Source organism: Candoia aspera, chromosome 2 (genome assembly GCF_035149785.1).
Source record: "Candoia aspera isolate rCanAsp1 chromosome 2, rCanAsp1.hap2, whole genome shotgun sequence".
Lineage (NCBI taxonomy): Eukaryota > Metazoa > Chordata > Lepidosauria > Squamata > Boidae > Candoia > Candoia aspera.
The window spans coordinates 107,903,557-107,926,474 of NC_086154.1; the positions used below are offsets into that span (position 1 = coordinate 107,903,557).

Consider the following 22,918-nt stretch of genomic DNA (forward strand, 5'->3'; position numbering starts at 1 on the left):
GAGACTCCGCTCTGCCTCGTCCACTGGCTTTCGTTTGTTATTGTCCTTGACCCGCAAGCCTGGTATCCTCTCGCCGTGTTAAACTACAGCTCCCATCATCCTCACCCAGAGTGTGGGTCGAGACTGCTTTGCGCGCCCCCTTCCCCCTCACAAGACTTCTGCCCCTGCGTCTGGAGCTAGTTTCGCCGCCTTTCTGGGAGAACCCGCTATTGCGTTAAGACTCACGGTATTTCAACAGGCTTTTTTTTGCTGCCTTCCTTTTCCTTGTAACTTCAGTTCTTTAGTTTTTCCGCCCCGGTTTTCATCCCAATGATTCATTTTGCCTACCGTACTTTGTTTCCTTTTTTTTTTTTTAAAGTTCTGGTAAGAATGCAGCTGCTTCCAGATGGTGAAAATAGTTTGTAATGAGCTGTAAATGTTACAGTATTTACTCATCATTAAGTAATGTTGATTTCAATGGAGTTTAATTCTGTGTCAGAGTGCAAAGGACTCCAGACTCCTTAGAGGGTCTGTTCATTGTGTACACATTTGACCCAGGAGTTCTGGAGGTCCTTTGAGGGTGATCACCAAATCAGATATACTTTCCTCCTCAGTAGTTCTCTCTAGTGAAGCTGTGTGTGTTAATTATGAGGAATTATGAGTGTCTTCAGGATTATCCTCATCAAAACAAGCAAGATGGTTGTGGTATTAAAGACGAACAAATTTATTTCTGAACTTGGTAATCTTGGGTACCACAAGTCTTGCTGTTTTAGGTACAGCAGCCAACACAGTTAACTTTTGGAAGTTACTACAAGGGAAAGAAGGTACTACTTTAGGTTGGGTGCCTTTTTTTTCCAAGAGAACATGCAACAAGGTCTCCACTGTATAGAGGGAACAGTGATGTACAGTAGTATTTTATTACTGCTATCCCATTGTTAAACTACGTATTATGTATTTCATATGACTTATCTAAAGTTTTTGTCCCTCCAAATTTAAGTTACGGTTCTCACTGTCCTGTCTTTCAAAGGGAAAGAATGCAAAAAGCATTACTAAAACTTTAACTGTAATGGGGGGCCTTAGCTCAGAGGAAAACCCAACCTTAAATAAAGGGGACTTCTAGAATCATTTGTACAACACCATACAACAAGAGTTATAAACCACAATTGCTAGGCCAAAACTATACAGCACACATGATTCCTTTGGACGTCATAATATCGTCTGTCTTGTCATAGCATGCTGCGTGAAAGTACAGTGCTAGCTTGTTACCCTTGGTTTATAGTTTAGTGTGTTGTACAAACACAGCTTTAGAGAAGAAAATATGACATAGGGCCATGATAAGCAGAAGCTTATAGATCGTAAACAGTGTGAATTGAGACCACTTAAATTTTCCTGCTTAAACCACTGAAACACAAAGCTATCTGTTAAAATTATCTGTGATTTATTTAGGGCAGAGAAAAGGAAGAAGTGATTCAAGGATTTACTGACATTTTAGTTAACAGGTTCTTATTGTAGTAGAAATGCTGGCTCTGTAATTACAGATGCAGTAGTTGGTGGCCAGTTACAAATGTGGTAGTTGGCTGCCCTGGTACAAACAAAGGATTTTTTTTTTCCTGATACCCATTGTGAGAATGTCTTCAGCAGCACCTGCTCCATATGTTAAGCTATATTCTGGTTTAGCATTATGTTGTTTAAGGGTCTGATTTAAGAGATTGAGCTGAATTCAAGAAAACGAGGCAATATTATTGCACCCTAGAGGCAATTGAAATATAAAAGATGAGATGATGGAAGGACTGTAACAAGAGAGGAACATATTGTCAAAATGACAGGATTCCTGACTTCCAGTAGAAATTCTTTGGAGTTGGAAAAACAAATACTATAAATCGACTAATAAAGAGGAAATGTGGATTTAGGCAGTTCAAACTTTTGGAGGAGAAAAGAGGAAAAAAAACAGTGAACAAGTTCTGAGAGATTCATAGCCCAAAGGAAGTTGTTTTTATGGTGGCCTATGAGCACCGCTGCACACAGAAATTACGAACTTGCTTTGTTAATGCGAATTCCATAAATTCGTTTTGAACCTGCCTCTTTGGGTATGAAATGGGCAATATGTATGGGATGTGTGTGTGTGTGTGTGTATGATGTCACACCACTTGAAATTCCAGTACAAACTTGCATCATTGAGACTTTAGCATCAGAGTAAGGCAGTTGTAAAGTCTTACTGAAAGAACTGTTGTTTGGCAATCAAAGTCAAAATGCTCTGGTCAGTGTAAGCTGCCTTCCCCTTTTTTTCCTTTAGAAAGAAAAATTGTAGACAGTTGCATAGCCATGGAGACGCCTTACTAGGAAATGAACTCCTGGAATAGAAGAAAGAGAAGAGGAAGCTGTTGTGCTAAAACATAGATTGCGGGAATTAGTTGATGATTACTTGATGACTTCTGAGGTATCATGTTTCTTCTCCTCCCATGACACATTGCTGCCTCAAAATAGCTTGCTGGTCAGTTTAATAGCTGTTTCTAATAAGTTCCAAAATGTTCTAAAATGATGGATGTTGAAAGCATAATGTGGCATTAACATTCCCTAACTTCTGAAATCTAGATAATATGAATTGCTGTTGTATTGCGGTATTGCCTTGAATACGTATGAGGTACAGGGAGAAGCCAGGGCTGGATTTGCTGGTTGCATTCCCACATGCCTGTGTGGGGGCATGATAAACAGCTCCTTGTGCAGAGCTTGACTATTCAAGAGTATGGCACTGATTTTCCATTGTCTTCTGGTTTTGAATGGTCCAAAAAGTCAATGTTCTTCGAGTATATCAGCCCAGGGTTTCCTATCATGCCGAAACTTCAGTGTTTCATTCTGACTATATCTACCACAACAGCAATAGACCCCCACTGAATTTTGTTCTCAGGGCAAACAGAGTGTGAGCTAGCATGGTCAATGGTGAAGAATGTTGGAAGATATGGGCAAGCAACATCTAGAAGACAAAATGTTGTGATCCGGCAATTCCATGTGACCAAATCTGCATCCCTTTGGGGGAATGGGGGCTGCAATGGACTTATTTATATGTTTACCCATTTCCTATGAGATGAGAATCACCAGGGATGAGATAATGAAAAATAAGGACTTCTGGGGAAGAAATGGTAAACTGAACATAGCTCCATGAAAAGCAGAGCTGATGACTGGGGTGGAATGAAGAGCTAGCAAGTAGACCCAGTGGTTTTAGAGTTCTGGGAGATGAGGGGATAGCCATCTTGCTCGAACTGTGGTTGGTGCCTTCAAAAGGACACTGGGCTCACATACTTCCTTTTCTAATCACTTTCGGAAATTGCTTGTTAACTGCTTTTCAGCTATTGGAAACCTTTGGATTGACAAGTTTGACAGCACCGGGTGAGTTTCCTTCAATCCTTAGCAGAAGAAAGTTTTAACCACAACTTTAAGAACAAAAAAAAATGTTTTTTTAAAATAAACAGCAAAAGGGTGATTAAAACATTGATTTTAGAAAGTTACAAGTGGACTAAGGGTCCAAATAAATTTGAAATAAGATTTTGGAATTAATTATAAAGAATCCTTCCCATGGGAAAATGCTGTTCTGAATTCTTAAAAAAAAGATAATACTTTAAAAATTTGACACTGGTGGAACTAGAAGAACTAAATATTAGAATTAAAGGAGAAGAACATTTAAATTTAATTTACTAATACAGAATGGAGCAAAATACATTAACATTGGACATATTGAAGGATATTTGTGAACAATGGACCCAGAAGTTAATTTTAAAAGTTTCTGCATCTATAGATAGACTGTGTTTAAAAGATGCTATGGAAAAGAGGAACATGTTTTACCAGACAAGACTGAGACGGAAAGTGGATTTAAAAATGACAGGCTACAGGATTGATATGGCAAAAGATGCTATTTGTTGTTTATTCGTTTAGTCGCTTCCGACTCTTCGTGACTTCATGGACCAGCCCACGCCAGAGCTTCCTGTCAGTCGTCAACACCCCCAGATCCCCCAGGGACGAGTCCGTCACCTCTAGAATATCATCCATCCACCTTGCCCTTGGTCGGCCCCTCTTCCTTTTGCCTTCCACTCTCCCTAGCATCAGCATCTTCTCCAGGGTGTCCTGTCTTCTCATGATGTGGCCAAAGTATTTCAGTTTTGCCTTTAATATCATTCCCTCTAGTGAGCAGTCTGGCTTTATTTCCTGGAGGATGGACTGGTTTGATCTTCTTGCAGTCCAAGCACTCTCAGAATTTTCCTCCAACACCACAGTTCAAAAGCATCGATCTTCCTTCTCTCAGCCTTCCTTACGGTCCAGCTCTCGCAGCCATATGTTACTACGGGGAACACCATTGCTTTAACTATGCGGGCCTTTGTTGTCAGTGTGAGGTCTCTGCTCTTAACTATTTTATTGAGATTTGTCATTGCTCTTCTCCCAAGGATTAAGCGTCTTCTGATTTCCTGACTGCAGTCAGCATCTGCAGTAATCTTCGCACCTAGAAATACAAAGTCTTTCATTTTCTCCCTCTATTTGCCGGTTATCAATCAAGCTGGTTGCCATAATCTTAGTTTTTTTGAGGTTTAGCTGCAAGCCAGCTTTTGCACTTTCTTCTTTCACCTTCATCATAAGGCTCCTCAGTTCCTCTTCACTTTCAGCCATCAAAGTGGTATCATCTGCATATCTGAGATTGTTAATGTTTCTTCCAGCGATTTTAATTCCAGCCTTGGATTCCTCAAGCCCAGCATGTTGCATGATGTGTTCTGCGTACAAGTTGAATAGGTAGGGTGAGAGTATACAGCCCTGCCGTACTCCTTTCCCAATCTTAAACCAGTCCGTTGTTCCGTTGGTCTGTTCTTACTGTTGCTACTTGGTCGTTATACAGATTCTTTAGGAGGCGTACAAGATGACTTGGTATCCCCATACCACTAAGAACTTGCCACAATTTGTTATGGTCCACACAGTCAAAGGCTTTAGAATAGTCAGTAAAACAGAAATAGATGTTTCTCTGAAACTCCCTGGCTTTTTCCATTATCCAGCGGATATTGGCAATTTGGTCCCTAGTTCCTCTGCCTTTTCTAAACCCAGCTTGTACACCTTGCAATTCTCGCTCCATGAATTGCTGGAGTCTACCTTGCAGGATCTTGAGCATTACCTTACTGGCATGTGAAATGAGTGCCACTGTTCGATAGTTTGAACATTCTTTAGTGTTTCCCCTTTTTGGTATGGGGATATAAGTTGATTTTTTTCCAGTCTGATGGCCATTCTTGTGTTTTCCAAATTTGCTGGCATATAGCATGCATTACCTTGACAGCATCATCTTGCAAGATTTTGAACAGTTCAGCTGGGATGCCGTCATCTCCTGCTGCCTTGTTATTAGCAATGCTTCTTAAGGCCCATTCAACCTCACTCTTCAGGATGTCTGCTCTAGCTCACTGACCACACCGTCAAAGCTATCCCCGATATTGTTATCCTTCCTATACAGGTCTTCCATATCATCTTGACACCTTTTCTTGATCTCTTCTTCTTCTGTTAGGTCCTTGCCATCTTTGTTTTTGATCATATCCATTTTGGCCTGGAATTTACCTCCGATGTTTCTAATGTTCTGGAAGAGGTCTCTTGTCCTTCCTATTCTGTTGTCTTCTTCCACTTCCGCGCATTGCTTGTTTAAAAATAATTCCTTATCTCTTCTGGCTAACCTCTGGAATTTTGCATTTAATTGGGCATATCTCCCCCTATCACTGTTGCCTTTTGCTTTCCTTCTTTCTTGGGCTACTTCTAGTGTCTCAGCAGACAGCCACTTTTCCTTCTTGGTTTTCTCTTTCTTTGGGATGTATTTTGTTGCCGCCTCCTGAGCAATGTTGCAAACCTCTGTCCAGAGTTCTTCTGGGACCCTATCTACTAAGTCCAGTCCCTTAAATCTATTCTTCACCTCCACTGCATATTCCTTAGGAATATTAGTGAGCTCATATCTAGCTGATCTGTGGGTCTTCCCTAATCTCTTGAGTCTGATCCTAAATTGTGCAAGAAGAAGTTCGTGATCTGAACTACAGTCAGCTCCAGGTCTTGTTTTTACCGACTGTATAGATGTCTGCCACCTTTGGCTGCAAAGGATGTAGTCAATCTGATTTCGGTGTTGTCCATCTGGGGAAGTCCATGTATAAAGCTGTCTCTTAGGTTGTTGGAAGAGAGTGCTTGTTATGCAGAGTGAGTTGTCTTGGCAAAATTCTATCAGCCGATGTCCTGCTTCGTTTTGTTCTCCCAGGCCATACTTACCTGTAATTCGAGGTGTCATTTGACTGCCCACCTTAGCATTCCAGTCTCCTGTGATGAAAATAACATCTCTTTTAGGCGTGTTGTCCAGTAGGTGCTGCAGATCCTCATAGAACTGCTCTACTTCAGCTGCTTCATCATCTGTGGTTGGGGCATATATTTGGATCACTGTGATGTTAGATGGCTTGCCCTGAATTCAAATTGAGATCATTCTATTGTTTTTTTGAATTGTATCCTAGCACTGCTTTAGCCACTTTATGATTAATTATGAAGGCTACTCCATTTCTTCTGTGGTCCTCTTGTCCACAGTAGTCGATCTGGTGGTCATTTGATGTGAAGTGGCCCATTCCAGTCCATTTCAGTTCACTGACGCCCAAAATGTCTATCTTTAATCTTGACATCTCACCAATAACCACATCCAATTTGCCCTGGATCATAGATCTTACATTCCAGGTTCCAATGGTGTGTTGATCCTTAGAACATCGGATTCGCCGTTCACCACCAGCACAGTCGGCTGCTAGCCATCCTTTCGGCTTTGAGCTAGCTGCGTCATCACGTCTGGGGCTAGTTGAACTCATCCTCTGTTCCTCCCCAGTAGCATTTTGACCATCTTCCGACCTGGGGGTCTCATCTTCCGATGGTATACCAACATATCTCTGGTTGTACTGATCCATTTAGTTTTCACGGCAAGAATACTGGGGTGGGTTGCCATTACCTTCGCCAGGGATCGCATTTAGTCTGACCTCTCTGTCATGACCTTCCCGTCTTGGGTGGCCCTTCACGGTTTAGCTCATGGCATCATTGAGGTGCTCAAGCTCCAGCACCACAACAAGGTAAGGATCCTTTGCTGAAGAAAAAGATGCCATACTGGACATATAAAAGAAACTGGCTGATGTCTTAATAATTAAAAAGGATATACAAATAAACCAAGAGAGTGATCTGCATAATTTTCCTATATTTGACTTACAAAAGAGGCTTGCTAAAGCTTTGAAGAATTTTGTGAGAAGGACAAAGAAAAAATGGAAAGGTATCAGGTTCTATGGCATTATTTGAAGGGATTAAAGATTGAGATTGTTAGAAGTAAAAGGAAGGAATATAAAGTTGGTTTATTTGATCAAGGTTAAAATAGATACGTTGTTGCCTCTGGTAATCCTTAATGGACTTTTGCTGACATTAGGACTGAAATGATCAGGTTTTATGGATTTGTTTATAGCTAAGACATGGGATATGGGAAGAAGAGATCATTTGTTATATTTTAAGAGAAGGTGATAAGTTGCTAAAATTGTTTATACTTGTTGTGATGAAGATGGAAATCACTTTGTTATATATTTTCTTTTTCTTTACTATATTCTAATTTTTTATTTTCTAATTTTCTTTTCCTGCACTTTCTATTTTTTCTGCACTATTTTTTCTTTTTCTTTTATCTTTTTAGTTTGTATTAGTTTGTATTTTTAAAATTGTAACGCTTAATAAAATTACTATATAAAAAAGGGAGATAATGAAAAGTAGACAGGTTCATGTCATACACATAAGCAGACCAGAATGTTCTGGGTTTTTTTTCTTTGCATTTTGTGGGGATCTTTTTCTTTAAAAGAAAGAGCTGATTTTAGGTCACATACAGTAAAACTGTGATTTAATGGACTAATTGGGATGGTGGTAGAAGGGGACGTCCATTATTCATGCTTGTTCATTCAATAGGAAAATACATGGTTTCTTTTGATGTATGTCATATAAATTGATGCAAATGCCATACTTTGCATCAATTTGCATACTGAGGTCATTAAACAAATGGTGTAACCTGCTAGAGGTGTTGTAAAATTAAAGAAAAGCTAACATAAATTTAACTGCCTCATCCAGAGTACTCCAGATGCAACAGACTCATCCATGATTTTAGGGCACAATCAGGATGGAAATTGGGTCTGTTGCATCTGAGGCTTGCAACATGGGGCTCTGCTAAACTGAGGTTTTACTGCATTACAGGTTTTGTGCATTTCCCATCTGAAAGTGTCAGGAAACTGCCTTTTTCAGAATTGTGGTCATGGGGATTTAGGATTGCCAAAAAGAGAGAGAGAGAGAGTTGTGGGCTGGTATGTGATCTGATCCTCAGGCTGCCCAGTCGTGCTTTAAATCTAGAAGTTAGAGGTTACCATTTTTAGCAGTAATAGGTGAGAAGAACGACACAGGGCAATCCAGCCGATCAATTCTTATAGTCTTTACTGAAACAGAATTGGCAGAAAAGACACAGCAGAAAACAGGGCTATGCATGTCATACTCAACCACACAAAATGTCTTAGTTATATAAAAAATAGGAAACATACAAATGAGGCAGAGTAGGACAGTCTTTTTAGCCAGAAAAGGTTCAGGAAGGAATGAACTGACACATCCTTGTGATTTAAAAGCTCCCCACCCTAGCTGTTAAGGGATTGTTTTGTACCTCATGAGGTCCTTCTGCTAAATCAGATATTTGCACCAAAGCCCATACAGTTAGCAACTGACTCAATGACCTCTGGTATAGTCTCCTGCCATTATTGCTCTTCTGAAAGAACAGCTTTGCCATTGTGTAGAAAACCTGCTGACTTTAGAATAATAGCTAAGATGATACCTAGTGAAAGTAATTTGCTTTGGGGTGAGTCTTGAGCTGTATATTTTGCCTAGGGGAGACAATTATTACGGTATGCCTCTTTAAAAAAAAAAAAGTGGCGAAAGAAGACCCAGCCCTAAGAAGGGAGTTTCATCCTGATCACTCCCTCAATATAAAAGTCTGTATAATAAATGGCTTTTTACAACACTTCTTCAGCGCTAAGCTCACTTTCTGTGGACTACTTGACCTTTGCTTACTGCTCTCACAATAGGGATTGGTGCTCGATGATGGTCATACATAGCCTATCCTCTCCAGTAATGACTTAAGAATTTCAGCGTGGATTCTAACGTGTGATTATGAGTTAAAAGTCAAAAGGCTTTATGAATTCTGGATTAATAACAGATACTTGGTATTGTCTGGCATTAGTTATCTAAACTCATCTTTGGATCAAAATGTGGAAATTCCCTGAACAGAAGTCTTCATTCATATCTACTGTATCTCTTTCTCTGTCTCTATCTATCCAGTAGATACCAGATCTGGGCTACCAAATTCCCGACAATTGTGAATGGCAGCTCTCTTTGCTCTGTCTCTTTGCTGTCATGTAGTGGCTGTCTGGATTTTGGCACCCCAGATCTGGTACTGTCAGAAGAGCGCCTCCTCCCCACATACAAACCTTGGAGAAAGGGAAGGGAAAGCAGCTGGGTTATGCCTTCTTTTTCCTGCAACTGCACCTGTAACGGATTGCTTTGGAGGGTTTTTGATCTATCTGAGTGTAGCTCTCTGGCGACATAGGGAACCACAGGGGCAAGCATGCCTTCCAAGGTCCTCCTTCTTCCGCCCTTCTTCCAGTGCTGTTTGGGAGGCACTCCGTGTGGCATGCCAAGGAATTACCATTAACTAGAAAAGTCCTTGGCTGCAGATATGGGCAAGATATGTCAAGGAGACTTTTTTTTTTTTGCTATTTATTTGTTTGGCAGCTGAAGAATTTATTTTATAGCTAAAGCAAGTTAGAAAAAGCTAAGGCCGTTGCTGAATTTCATCAACAAGGTTGCTCCAGCTCTGCTTCTAGAGCAAACGTTCTGAGCAAATGTTTTCCACCTTCCATCTGTAAGGATTCCGTTTCTTTCTCTCTCTCTCCCCGCCATCCCCCAATGTGTGCTAGGGAATCTGGCACTTCTGGTTGTTGTAGCCAACACAACGGACTTGCAGCCTTTAGTAGAACTATTTACCATTGATCAGATTAGTTTGTTTGGCGGTAGAAAGGGTCTATCAAAGAGATGGCATAAAAACAATGAGGTGGATTTTTTTTACAATATTTTTGCCAGCTCCTTTCAGTCTTTTGGGGAGAGTTTTACTAATTGTGACGATAAGAATCTTTTAGACAGTGCCTTGTATGAAACAAAGGCCACATCCTTTGCCATGCTTTCCTCCCCTTTGCAGAGCTGGCAGGAAATCATGCCATCCTCCATCTTGCTATCCCCACAGCGTTCCATGCCTGCTGTCCATGTCGCATTAATGCTCAATATTCTTAGGCAGTTTCCCAACTCTGGCAATTTCCAGCTGTGTGAACTCAAATCCCAGAATTCCACAGCCAGTGTGGCCATTGATGAAAATTCTGGGAGTTGAAGTCCACAATGGGGAAGCACTGTAAGGGATCCGACTGTTAATTGCATATGAAATTCCCACCCTACCCAATGTTATCTACCCTGTGAAAAGCCGCCTCTGGCACTGGTTATTCTCTGCAAAGCATTGTGTGTGTGTGTGTTTTTCCATTACTTGTAACAGGTTAACATTTGTATGTTTTGGCTGCTATTTAGTGGCTGTGCAGCAGAGATGCAGCCATTTCTGAAGAGCTGAAATTTGCAAAAAACGTTTTGCTGTAGGGTTTGGTGTGGGAACTTGAAGCCACCCCAAGAACATTATGGGAGGAAAGGAAGTGAGGATCCAGGGCTTCCTGGGGAGCAGCAGCCACTGGGAAGGGAATCTCCTCATCCCTGCAGGCTACAGAAGGATAGGTTCCAAGACCTTTCAGTGATATTGTCAGATACACGTGATAAATTAGAAATGGGTTAGTCAGTTTCAGGGCTTCTCTGGCTCTGGTTGACTGCTCAACCAGTCTTGTTTGAAAAAAAAAAAAGTGGTGGTGGAAGCTGGGCTTCTGGTCTCTGCACTGTAGAACAGGTATTCACCCTATGGACCAGATGGGATGGGCAGTGCCCCAGCAGTTGAGCCAGACCAATTGAGACCAAGCAGCTGACCATCACCTCAAGCCGCCACCTCCATATGCCATGGATTGCCTAGAAGCCTAGATAGAACATTTTGAGCAAGCATAAGAAGACCATTTGGAGCACCTGAAGTCATCCTTGGGTAGTCTTAGTGGCAGGCTGATGATGAGATACAGGAGCTGGCATGAGGACATGTTGTCAGCCCTTTGAGGTAGGCCAGATCAAGAAACAGATTCCATAAGGTTTATGGAACTGTGTTGTTGCAGGTTATAATAATAGAATCTTGAAAGCCTGACAGAAGCCTGATTCTCTGTCTCCTCCTTATGCTAAAGAGAATCAAGGCATGGCAGGCTTCAGCTTCTTCTCAACTTCTTCCTCCCTTTCACGGCTAAGCTGCTGTTTACCTAACAGCTGTTGAATACCTTCTTCAATGCCATCTCTGTACTCTTCTACGCACTGTACTCCTCAGGAAAAAGTGGCAAAGTCTTTACTTTGAGGCAAGGTAACAGTGCAGATATGGCCAAAGGGATGTCAGGGATAGAACAGCAGTGCTACTTCCATTCCAACCACTCTCTTGGTAGCTGACTTATGCTGGGAAGTGGATGGGGAAAGTAGGACCTGTTGTTTTCCTGAATCTCACTGCACCTTTCACAGCTGTTAGTTCTAGTAACCTTCCAGGTGATTTTTTTCAGGGTTTGAGGCATAGTTTTACATTGGCTTCAACTGGAGGAGTTCTAAAGCTGGTGCTGAGGAACATCCATTTCATGGTTTGTTAGCATTTGAAGTCCTCTGTCTTGCCTTCTGTATTTTGCATGTCTACGTGGAACTACTGAGTGAAATAATCAGAAATTTGTTATCAAGTTAACAAAGTGGGAATAATTTATAGCTCCTTCTCTAATCCCACAAAAGTAGTAGAAACTCTGAATAGGGATTTGGGAGCAGCTGGGGGGCGGGGGGAGAGAGAGACAAACAAGCTGGAACTTTATCCTGGAGAATAGGAGAGTTGATGGAAAAACCTGCTAATCTGAATGGATGTGTGCAGCTTCCTCTAGATTGAGTAGTATTCCCTTTCAAGAGCCTGATACAATTTGAAAGCTCTCATGAGCTCAGTGCTTGACATAGAAGCCATGTGGCCAAAAATGCCTCTTAACAGATTCATCTGATCTCTTAGCTTAAGCCTTATATAGAGAAATCTGATGCTGTACCTATAACACATGTCATAATTAAAGATTTGACTACTATAATAAAAATTATGATTGTCCAGAACTACTGTATATTTAGAGCAGAATGCTACAACTAAGACACTTGTTGGAGACAAGCATTTGTTTATGTATTCTGGACCAAATATGTTGGCTACCCAGGGCCGCAACTAGGGTCTGTGTCACCTGGGGGCAAACATGGATTCCGCGCGTGGCGCCTGGGGCACATGTCCCGGTTGCCCCCCCCCCCAGTCGTGGCCCTGTGGCTACCCAATTTAAGGTCCTGGTATTACCCTCCAAACTCCTACAGTAGATGATTTTGAGTTGTCTGTCTCAAGGATAGTCTAATCTGTAAGAGCCTGCCTGAGCTTTAGGATCAATATCTGAGTGCTGTAACATTTGTATACCATATCTGGTTTCCTAATTAGGAGAATTTTGAAGACTTGCTTATTTCAGACCACATTTGATTCGGTGTCCTGCAGAGAAAGGCTAATCTATTATTTATAACAGAAGCTGGCATTTTAGCAAATAACATAAATCAGTCAACTTTGAATATACTTTAGTATAACCTTCAGTGTAATCAGCACAAAAACTAAATTCTTGATCTTAGAATGGTCTTTGGGAATGGTTGTGAATAGGTGGCAGAGCAAATGCTTTGCATAAAGTAAATCCTGCGTTTCAAGATCCCTGGTATCTCTTAGGTAGAGATAACAAAGCTACTGTCTGAAACCTGGAGAGCTGCAGGCAGTCAATATGGAAAAAGCAATTCAGAGCTGGTTAGGTTGATCATGGGAGGATGCCTTACACATAGGACTTTTTGGAGTCCAGATGTCATCATTTGCATTTGCATTTGCATTTGCATGCTTCAGGGTTGACCTACCATTATTCTATATCTTTTTTTTTTCCTTGCAAAAGAAAATCCAGTAAGGAATGGAAGCTGGAATTACTGACCAGTGTTTTTGACTGGCAGCAATAGGAGCCCTCCATTTGAAAACACTGTTTCACTCACCCCCTCTTATCCCATGATGCAGCTGATTCCTATTTTCTTATTTTTTAAATTAATTTTTAATATCCCACAATAAGTTAAAGACATGGTAATATTATGCATATCTTCATAATATCTGGAAAAAAAAATCTGTCCAGTCCCGTAACTAAAGAAGTCCACCATGTGAATTTTTTCCTAACATTCAACTGGAATCTACCACCCTGAAATGTAGGTCTATAATTCCATGTTGTTCTTTCTGGGATGGTAGAGAATGAACAATTTTCTGTGTGACATCCCTTCAAGTATGTGAATGCTGAAGTCACCTAATATACTAAATGTGAATACAACTAAGCACAGGTGTGAACCCATGTTTGGGCCTATACTATGGCGTGAAGGCAGCAAAAGTAAATATTTCTCTGCCCTCACTGAGTCAGTGGAATGCCATCTGATGGAACTGTTTCAGATGACCCATACACACTTCGGGGAGGATCAGGCAAAAAACTTCCTTCAGGCTGCCGTGACAGGTGTACAAGGCATTTTGCTGATAAAAGCACTCACATTTGCTCAGATCTAGACACTGTATTAACAGAATAGAGATGCATCACCTTGCAAAGTCATCTGGGGCTCTTTAGAGTTTGTGGAGTCTGAGGATGTGCACAGGATTCTTTGCTGTCTGAGTTTGGCCATATGCGGGCTGGATTCATGCCCCACCTGGCTGCTTTGGGCAGCTGGGGGAGTGAAATGCTGGATTCAGGAGATGGTTAATGTCTTTTGGAAGAAGGGAATCGTTCCTTCGCTTTGAAGAAAGGGTAGTACACCTGATGCCTGATTTACAGGCAACTTTTATCTAGTCTTCAACCTCCCTGTCTTAGAGAAGGTGGTTGGACAACAGCTGCAAAGGATCTTGGGGTGTAAATTACCATGGTTCCTTTTAGGTGGGATTTAGACCTTGGTTTGACATATAATTTGACATTGGTCATTCTTGTGGTTGACCTCCTTGGAGACTAGGACAGCGGAAACATGACGCTCCTGGTGCTTTTCAATCTCTTTGTCATTTGAAACCATTGACCACTGTATCCTCCTGAGCTACCTGCAAAGGCTGTGGCTTGGGTGCATGACTTAGTTACGCTCCTCCCTGATCAGATGGTTCCAGGCAATAGTGACAGAGGAGGAATATTCAAGTTCTAGATAACTCCAAGATGGTGCACTGCAGAACTCTGCTCTTTCCCTGTGTTATTTAACACCTATAGGAAACTACTGGAGGAGATAACTATTCAGTTAAGGGTGAGATATCATCAGTATACTGATGAAACCTAGCTATATATCTCACCAAGGGCCAGGCAGGAGATGCAATGCAAGTCCTGATCTGATGTCTGGAATTGGATGGGATAAAATAAATTACAGCTGAGCCCCAAAAAGGTGAAATTGTTATTCATGCAAAAATCATCAGGTTTGCTCATTGTCCCCATCCTCACTCTGGACGGAGTTGCCCTTTCCTTCTGGTCTATTGCCTCCTTCTGGAGGTGCAGGTAGAGTCCATTCTTAGGGTAGCCTTTGCCTAGGTTTGGCTGTCTGTGTTTTAACCTCTAGATTAGGTTGCTGTAACACTCAATATGGTACCAAATGCTGCAGCAGTCCATACACTCTGCGAACAGTCCATAAGGGTGAGAGCTACTTCAGGTATGTAACACCAATACTGCAGGCCTTGCATTGGTTACCAATAAGTTTCTGAGTACAGTTCAAAAAGCTAATGATGACCTATCAAATGCTTCAGGGCTTGGGCCAGATTTATCTTAGGAACCATCTCCATCAAATAAAATCTTCCCATTGTTCCAATAGAAGAGAATATCTGTAGTTCAGAGTTGAACAGTAGAGTCCTTGGTGCTCTCTGAGCTTGGTTGTTTGCTTGCAGATGTTTCATTACCCAGCTAGGTAACATCAGTGCGAGTGAGTGCGGGGTTCTTCCCATTGTGTTGGATCACCCTGGGAGGAAATGTTGTAGGACCTTCTCTCTGAGAGTTTAGGTAGATCGGAGTCCAGACACCAGGTTTTTCTATGGCAGCCCCATTCTTATGGAATTATTTGCCTCCAGAAATTTGGCAGCTGCTAAGTTTAGGAGAGCTTTTAAGACCAGTCTTTTTCAAGAAGCTTTGGATCCTAAATAACTGCACCATGTTGTTATGTTTTAACTACAGGATTTTAAAGATGGCTTTAGATTTTCCTTGTATGGTTTTTAATTTTATTGTATGTAAGCTGCCCAGCATTTCTACAAAGCTGGTTGGTTATAAATGTGGTAAAACAAATTTAAACCTGGATTGATAAAACATATTACATTCCTGTAACATACTATCTTCAATAAATGTCCCATGTTATGAATTAACATGATGACCTTATTAACACAACAAGCTAAGACAATGATTGGAATTCCCCAACATAGTGAACCAATCATTCTACCCACATCCTTTTAGCCTATCCTAACATGATGTGTGAACTCAGCTAAAGAGTGTTGTTGTACTGTCTCTGCCCCACTCCCCCATCAACTTCTCTGAAAACTAAGCAAACTCAGTTCACTCAATTATTCTTTATAGGATTTCGAATAAAACAGAATGCCAGTTTACAAAAAGAAGATTTCTCTTTAAATGATCACAGTTAAGCAGTGAAGGCTTTATTGTAATGTCTCACTATCAATGCAAGACCCAAGCTTGATTTTTGTTCTGCAGTAAAAAAAAGCGGGGAGCTTTAATGAGGTTCATCTGAGGACTTTATCTGACAATGAAGTCTGGTCACTCTACAGAATTTGGAAATTGAACTCCTAACCATGACCTATTTTCCATTTTGAAACAAGCAAAATTTTTCTTCCTGTCATCAGAAAGAAGCCCATCTGATGTTTGATTTAAGAGCTGAAGTGTCATTAATTGGGAGGAATGTGTCTGAGAAATGTCTAGCTTAGCTGAATAGGCTGAGTTTAGAAGAGCTTTTCAAAGCCTGAATACCTGCTATATTTATGGACTTCACCGTCTAGAATTCCCTAGCTGTCCTGGCCATTGTTGAGAATTCTGGAAGTTAAAAAGTCCACCCACCTGGAGGGGACCAATGTTGAAGAAGACCGTTGGGAAATCTAATCTGCATAACTTCATAGCTTGAGGTCTGCTTCACAATTACACAGTTTTAAGCATGGGGATGACACAAATGTAGCATGTATTGTAATTGTTTTTCCTTGTTTTTTCCCACTAAAAATGGCAGGCCAGGATTGAAAAAAACAGAAAATGAAGGCTTCTGTCATACAAGGAATGCGTGCATTGTGCATCACAACCCCAATAGTTTTTCTCTCTTCGTATCCCCCAAGATGCCTGTTTATTATGGCCAAATTGTGGTTTCTGAAGGATGAACAGTTTATATTTGATCCTGTAGAACCAAGGATTTACAATTAAAAATTAATCTCTTAGCTGTTAATTATGCTGAGGTGCCTGTGCTTGGCAAGCCTTTGACCTACTTATCAGTCAAGGTTGTTTTGCTCCTCCTAGGTTGTGAAAGTAACCATGTATTGTTTATTGTTGGGCGCTTGGTGAAAATGACAGCAGAATCGTCTTTTCAGTCTTTGTCCTGACTGTTAAACAAAATCTATTTTACTTTCTCCCCCTGTAAGAAAAAGAGTCACCTGACTTGTAACATACCTTCGTAATAAGGATATTATTGTTCCGTTTCCTATATAAGATTTTCCAGCAGCAAAAACTTCTAGAACAATATTTTGAAGAGTAATGCATTTGTTAGCCTATAATGTGCAGCAAGACTTTTTGCTTTGCATTCTGCAGACTGTTCTGATCAGTAGGTATGAATGAAGGGAAGTTTCTAGTAAATCTTTCTGGCTGCACAGCATTCACTAGGAAGAACAAACTTCCTTCTCCTTTGCTATATATATAGTTCAACTTCCCTCAAGCAAATTGTAAAAAGTCTCTTTCCCATTGGATGCACCCCAACCAATGATAATTACCAGTGGCTGCTATTTGCAGCCACTACCATCTCTTCTTCCTCTCAACCAGGGTTATAGACAGAAGGTCAATATAAGGAAAATGCCTTCTACTTTCTACATTGTGTGCACAATTATTAGGCAAGTGAGTATTTTGACCATACTATTTTTATGCATATTTTCCACCTCCAAGCTGTATAAACCTGAATGCTTATTGGATATAAGCATATCAGGTGATGTGTATTTGTGTAATGAGGGAGGGTGTGGCCTAAGGAGATCAACACCCTATATCAAGGTGTGCATAATTACTAGGCAGCTTCTTTTCCTCAAGCAAAATGGGCCAAAAAAGAGATTTAACTGACTCTGAAAATTGTAAAAAGTCTTTCAGAGGGATGCAGCACTCTTGAAATTGCTAAGATATTGGGGCGTGACCACAGAACCATCAAACGTTTTGTTGCAAATAGTCAACAGGGTCACAAGAAACGTGTTGAGAAAAAAAGATGCAAATTAACTGCCAAAGATCTGAGAAGAATCAAACGTGAAGCTACCAGGAAGCCATTATCCTCCAGTGCTGTCATATTCCAGAACTGCAACCTACTTGGAGTGCCCAGAAGTACAAGGTGTTTAGTACTTAGAGACATGGCCAAGGTAAGGGAGACTGAAACTCGACCACCACTGAACAAGACACATAAGTTGAAACGGCAAGACTGGGTCAAGAAATATCTGAAGACAGAGTTTTCTAAGGTTTTATGGACTGATGAGACGAGAGTGACTCTTGACGGACCAGATGGATGGGCCCATGGCTGGATCAGTAACAGGCACTTCGACTCAGACGCCAGCAAGGTGGAGGTGGGGTACTGGTTTGGGCTGGTATTCTTAAAGATGAGCTAGTTGAACCTTTTCAGGTTGAAGATGGACTCAAAATCAACTCCCAAACCTACTGCCAGTTTTTAGAAGACACTTTCTTCAAGCAGTGGTACAGGAAAAAGTCTGCATCTTTCAAGAAGACCATGATGTTTATGCAGGACAATGCTCCATCGCATGCATCGAAGTACTCCACTGCGTGGCTAGCCAGTAAAGGCCTCAAAGATGAAAGAATAATGACATGGCCCCCTTCCTCACCTGACCTAAACCCTATTGAGAAATTGTGGGCCCTTCTCAAATGGGAGATTTACGGTGAAGGAAAACAGTACACCTCTCTGAACAGTGTCTGGGAGGCTGTGGTTGCTGCTGCACAAAAAGTTGATTGTCAACAGATCAAGAAACTGACAGACTCCATGAATGGAAGGCTTATGACTGTTATTGCAAAGAAGGATGGCTATATTGGTCACTGATTTTTTGTTTGAAATGTCAGAAATGTTTATTTGGAAATTTTGAGTTGTTTATTATTGTCACTTTAACAGATGAAAAAAAATGAGATGGGGAAATTTTCGTTTTTCATTTAGTTGCATAATAATTCTGCACACTAATAGTTGCCCAATAATTGTGCATACATAGATATGCTCCTAAGAAAGCCAAAACCTCACTTTTACTTAAATATTCATGTTTGAGGTTTATTAACATTTTGGATTGACCGAGAGCGCTGTAGTTGTTCAATAATGAAATTCATCCTCAAAAATACAACTTGTCTAATAATTGTGCACGCAGTGTATAATGTGAGAAATATAAAGGCACTTAACACTGTCTGGTAGTCAATCTGGAGAGGCCTAGGCACAAATTGGCACCAAAAATGTTTCTAAAATGGTGCGTTTATTTAGAACATACACCAATGAAGAAATATATGAGTGGCTTAAAGAAAATGATTAGGCCTCAAAAGAGGAAGTGTGACCAGAAGAATAATGGGTAGGCTCATCTAAAGTAGAGATTAGATGCCAGAGAAAATAAAATCAAACCATCGGTCCTAGTTATGTCTAGCTGCTGTCTAGTTACTCATTACACCTAGAATGCTGCATGGGTTAGATTCCTTCCTGTGTCCTGCAAGGAGGGTGGGGCAGCTTGCTTTCCTTCGCCATAGCCAACTGCTGCTCCTGGGAAAAATTCAGAGGAACAAACAGCTCCAGAAAATTCCTTCAGAATTTAACCTCAGGGTGTAAACCTCAACCAGCTTCCCTAGAGTTACTAGAAATAGAAATAGTCTATATGCATCCTGACCTAACCTCTAGAAACTCATGTTGTTGGAGTACCTGCTAACTAGTGCTTGTACATACTAGTAGGGGGTGGGGGGTTGCTTAGTTTTAGGATTCACATGACTCCTTGTGGCAGCCATGTGAATATCTGCTTGCTTGTGTATTTTGAAGAAACATATCATTTATCATTTATTTATTTATTGGGGTTTTTTAGGCAACTTATTTGGCTGCCTAACTCACAAACTTACTCTGGATGGCTAATATAGAATTAAAAACAAAACAAAATGACCATAGAACATAAAAACGACAGAAACACAACAACGTACAACACAGCCAAGGCCAGCTTGCAGCAGCACATTCATATTCTGAAACCCGGATGGGCTCGTCAAAACTGGCCCGGTGCCTGGGGTGGGGCAACAGGTTTTTAAAGCCTAATGGAAGGCCAGCATGGTCAGGATTATCAAAAATCTTGGGTGTGGAGAAGAGAATACTGTTCCAAAGTGTAGGTGCTGTAACAGAGAATGCACCTCCTGGATCGTTCAGGTGATACTGTTTCATGGAAGGTATCCAAAACATGTCCATTCTGTTGGATTTCACGGAATGAACAGACACAATCAGCAGTAGGTGATTCGGGACCTAACCTGGCCCTTTGCTAATTAATCAGTTCAAATCCTTTAATTAACCACAAAAGATGCAGTAGATTTAACAGGAGCAAGCACCATATTAAAAGGAGCCTTCTCTGCAAGGGTGCCTTGATTCAGAAATAAGTTTCCTGTAAGCAAATTTAATTTTGAGATTGGTTAAACTCATATGATTGATTTTACATTTTCTTTAATCAGATTGCTCCCCCTTAGTTTAACAAAATTAAACTTCGCCAGTTTAAACCCAAACTTCATTATTCTATAACCTTTGTGGGTCATTACTGATTATTATAAATTTAAAAAGTGAATTCAAACACCATAGCTGCATTCAGATGAAATTGTACCAGCCTTGGATTCATGTTTGCTTCATCTCTAGGGTAGATATCTGTTTTGGTGGTGCCCTTACATCTTTTTAGCTGCTGTTGGGCTTCCCTCCCCATCTTCAGTTGATGCTCTTCATTAGCATGAAGGCCCTTATCCATTCAGAAGCCAGCTCTGTTTTGACTGTTCCAGAGATTTCAAAGAGAGCAATTAAAATGCCAGGAGCCTGTGGAGAATTGATTATTGTCAGAAATCTATTGACAATTTCGATAGACCATGTTGGTAGCTAGTTGTTGCCAAATTCAGTGGACCCAAGCTGAATAGACTCCATAATGGTGAAGACACCTACCACAATGGGTGAACTGTGGCAGTGACCTGAGGAGGCCAGTCCTAGTGCTGAGCCTTTGTGGTCCCTTCCCCACCACATGAGCAGAGAAGTTTAGAAACTTCTGATCCTGATTTGCAATATAGTGGGTTGTGCTGGGTTCAGGTGAAACTGTGATTTGTTATTAATTAGAAATGCCATCCAGCTTGGTGCTCTGAACTTCTTCCTTTCACATTCAGAGGAAGGGAAAGAGCAAATGTATAAACTCAAGGCTCTTGAGTTGCAACCCGTGATACAACTAGTGACTTACCAAGCCTGTCCTGTGATTAAGGAAGATGCACAGGCAAACCTGTTCACACCTAAAGAGCCAGTTTGGTCTAGTGGTTAAGGCAACGGGCTAGAAACCAGGAGACTGAAAGTTCTAGTCCCGCCTTAGGCATGAAAGCTGGCTGGGTGACCTTGGGCCAGTCCCCCTCTCTCAGCCCAACAAACCTCACAGGGTTGTTGTGGGGAAAATAGGTGGAAGAAGGAGTATTAGGTATGTTGGCCACCTTGAGGTATTTATAAAAATAATAAAGGCAGGATAGAAAATAAAATAAAATTAAATAATATGGATCTCTAGAGGGCCAGCAAGTCCGTGTAAGAGGTTGGGTTGGACTTTGGTGTCAAGGATCAAAGACCAGTTCATCGACCTGTCACACCTGGTCAGTCAGGGGGGGCATGCTACGGACCCCATCAGCAAAGGAATTTCAGCAGGGGAATTTCAACTAGCGGGGTCCAGGAGGCGAGCCTTCTCTGCAGTGGCGCCCGCCCTTTGGAACATCTTGCCCCCGGAGTTGAGACAGATTTCCTCACTCTCGGACTTCCGGAAGAAACTTAAGACCTGGTTCTGCCGCCTTGCTTGGGAGGGGGAGAGAGATAGCTCCACCTGGGGATGGCTGGTGCCATAGCACCCCTTAGTGATCCATCTCCACTTGGATTTCATGTTTGCTTTGATGTATATTTTAATGTAATTTTTATCTGGCTATGTTTTAATGCTATTTATTGTAAACCACCCAGAGCCCCCCATTGGGGGAGATGGGCGGTGATATAAATTAATTAAATAAATAAATAAATAAATAATCTAATGATTTGTCCATGTGTATCATGATTATTTTAAAATAATTCAGTTTACCAATTGAGGTTAAGATTCAAAACCAAAGTTAGCTAGGAGATCAGAAAATAAATACTGTCAGCTGAATTTAAGGCTGTCTAGGTGGGCATGCTATTTATGGCTCCTTTATTATTCTGTTTTGAATTACTGTAAATATTACAATCTTCCTTGGCAAATAGCACTTCCTGTGTGAAAATTGGCAGGCGGTCTCTGGAGAATAAGGGGATAGGCCTTTTTCTGTTCTGAGGCTACTTTCCCTTGGGAGTAATCTGACAGACTGCGTGGCTGAAGTGGAAACCACAGCCCCAGATGAAGATGGCCATCTTCTTGTTCTGGCCACTTCTTTTTCCCCCACCAACCTGGGCTTTGAATTTATCCTTTGCAGGGAGCTGCGTGAAATTATTCATTAGAACTGCAGGTTGGCCTCACATCCCATAAACTATTGTTCACCATTCTGCATGGATTCTTATTATATGCGTGGGGGTTCTATATATGACCTCTATGCTAACTGCACACTACTTCCACAGCAAGCCTGATTGTGCTTCGATTGTTGTAGGGAAACAGATACAACTTGCACCCCTGGGTCTCTCCAAAGTCCCTACAGTACATAAAAGAAATCTTTGAAGTGTTAGAAAGTGTGTGTGCGCCTTCAAGTCTGTCTGGAGAAGGTTTTCCTGGCTACGTTTTCAGAAGTGGTTTGCCACTGCCTTCTTCCTAGGGCTGAGAGAGTGAATGGCCCAAAGCCACTTAGCTGGCTCTGTGCCTAAGGCAGGCCTAGAACTCTCGGTCTCCCGGTTTCTAGCCTGATGATTTAACCACACCATCTGGCTCTAATGCAGCCTTTTTCAACCTTTTGATCCTGGAGGAACCCTTGAAAGATTTTTCAGGCCTCAGGGAACCCCTGCACATGCAGGCTCAAGTATAGGCCAGACATTACAAAATTATTATATTTGTTTTATGTGTAGGCCTGTACATATACATTAATAATGTTCTTAAAATAAAGAATGAAACTTACCTCTTTCATGAAGTTGCCTGAATTTGAAATAATTTTTTAAATAAATCATGATCTCCCAGGGAACCCCTAGTAATCTCTTGTGGAACCCTGGTTGAGAAACCCTGCTCTAAAGTGTTAGGAAGGGGAAATTATTAAAT

At 41.2% G+C, this 22,918-nt stretch overlaps 1 protein-coding gene across 1 annotated transcript in view; it reads left to right on the plus strand.

Annotated features, from left to right (window-relative positions):
• The window catches only part of RHBDF2 (rhomboid 5 homolog 2), an 85,162-nt gene that overhangs the window by 568 nt on the left and 61,676 nt on the right, over positions 1 to 22,918 (plus strand). The gene's annotated exons all lie outside the window — the stretch shown is intronic.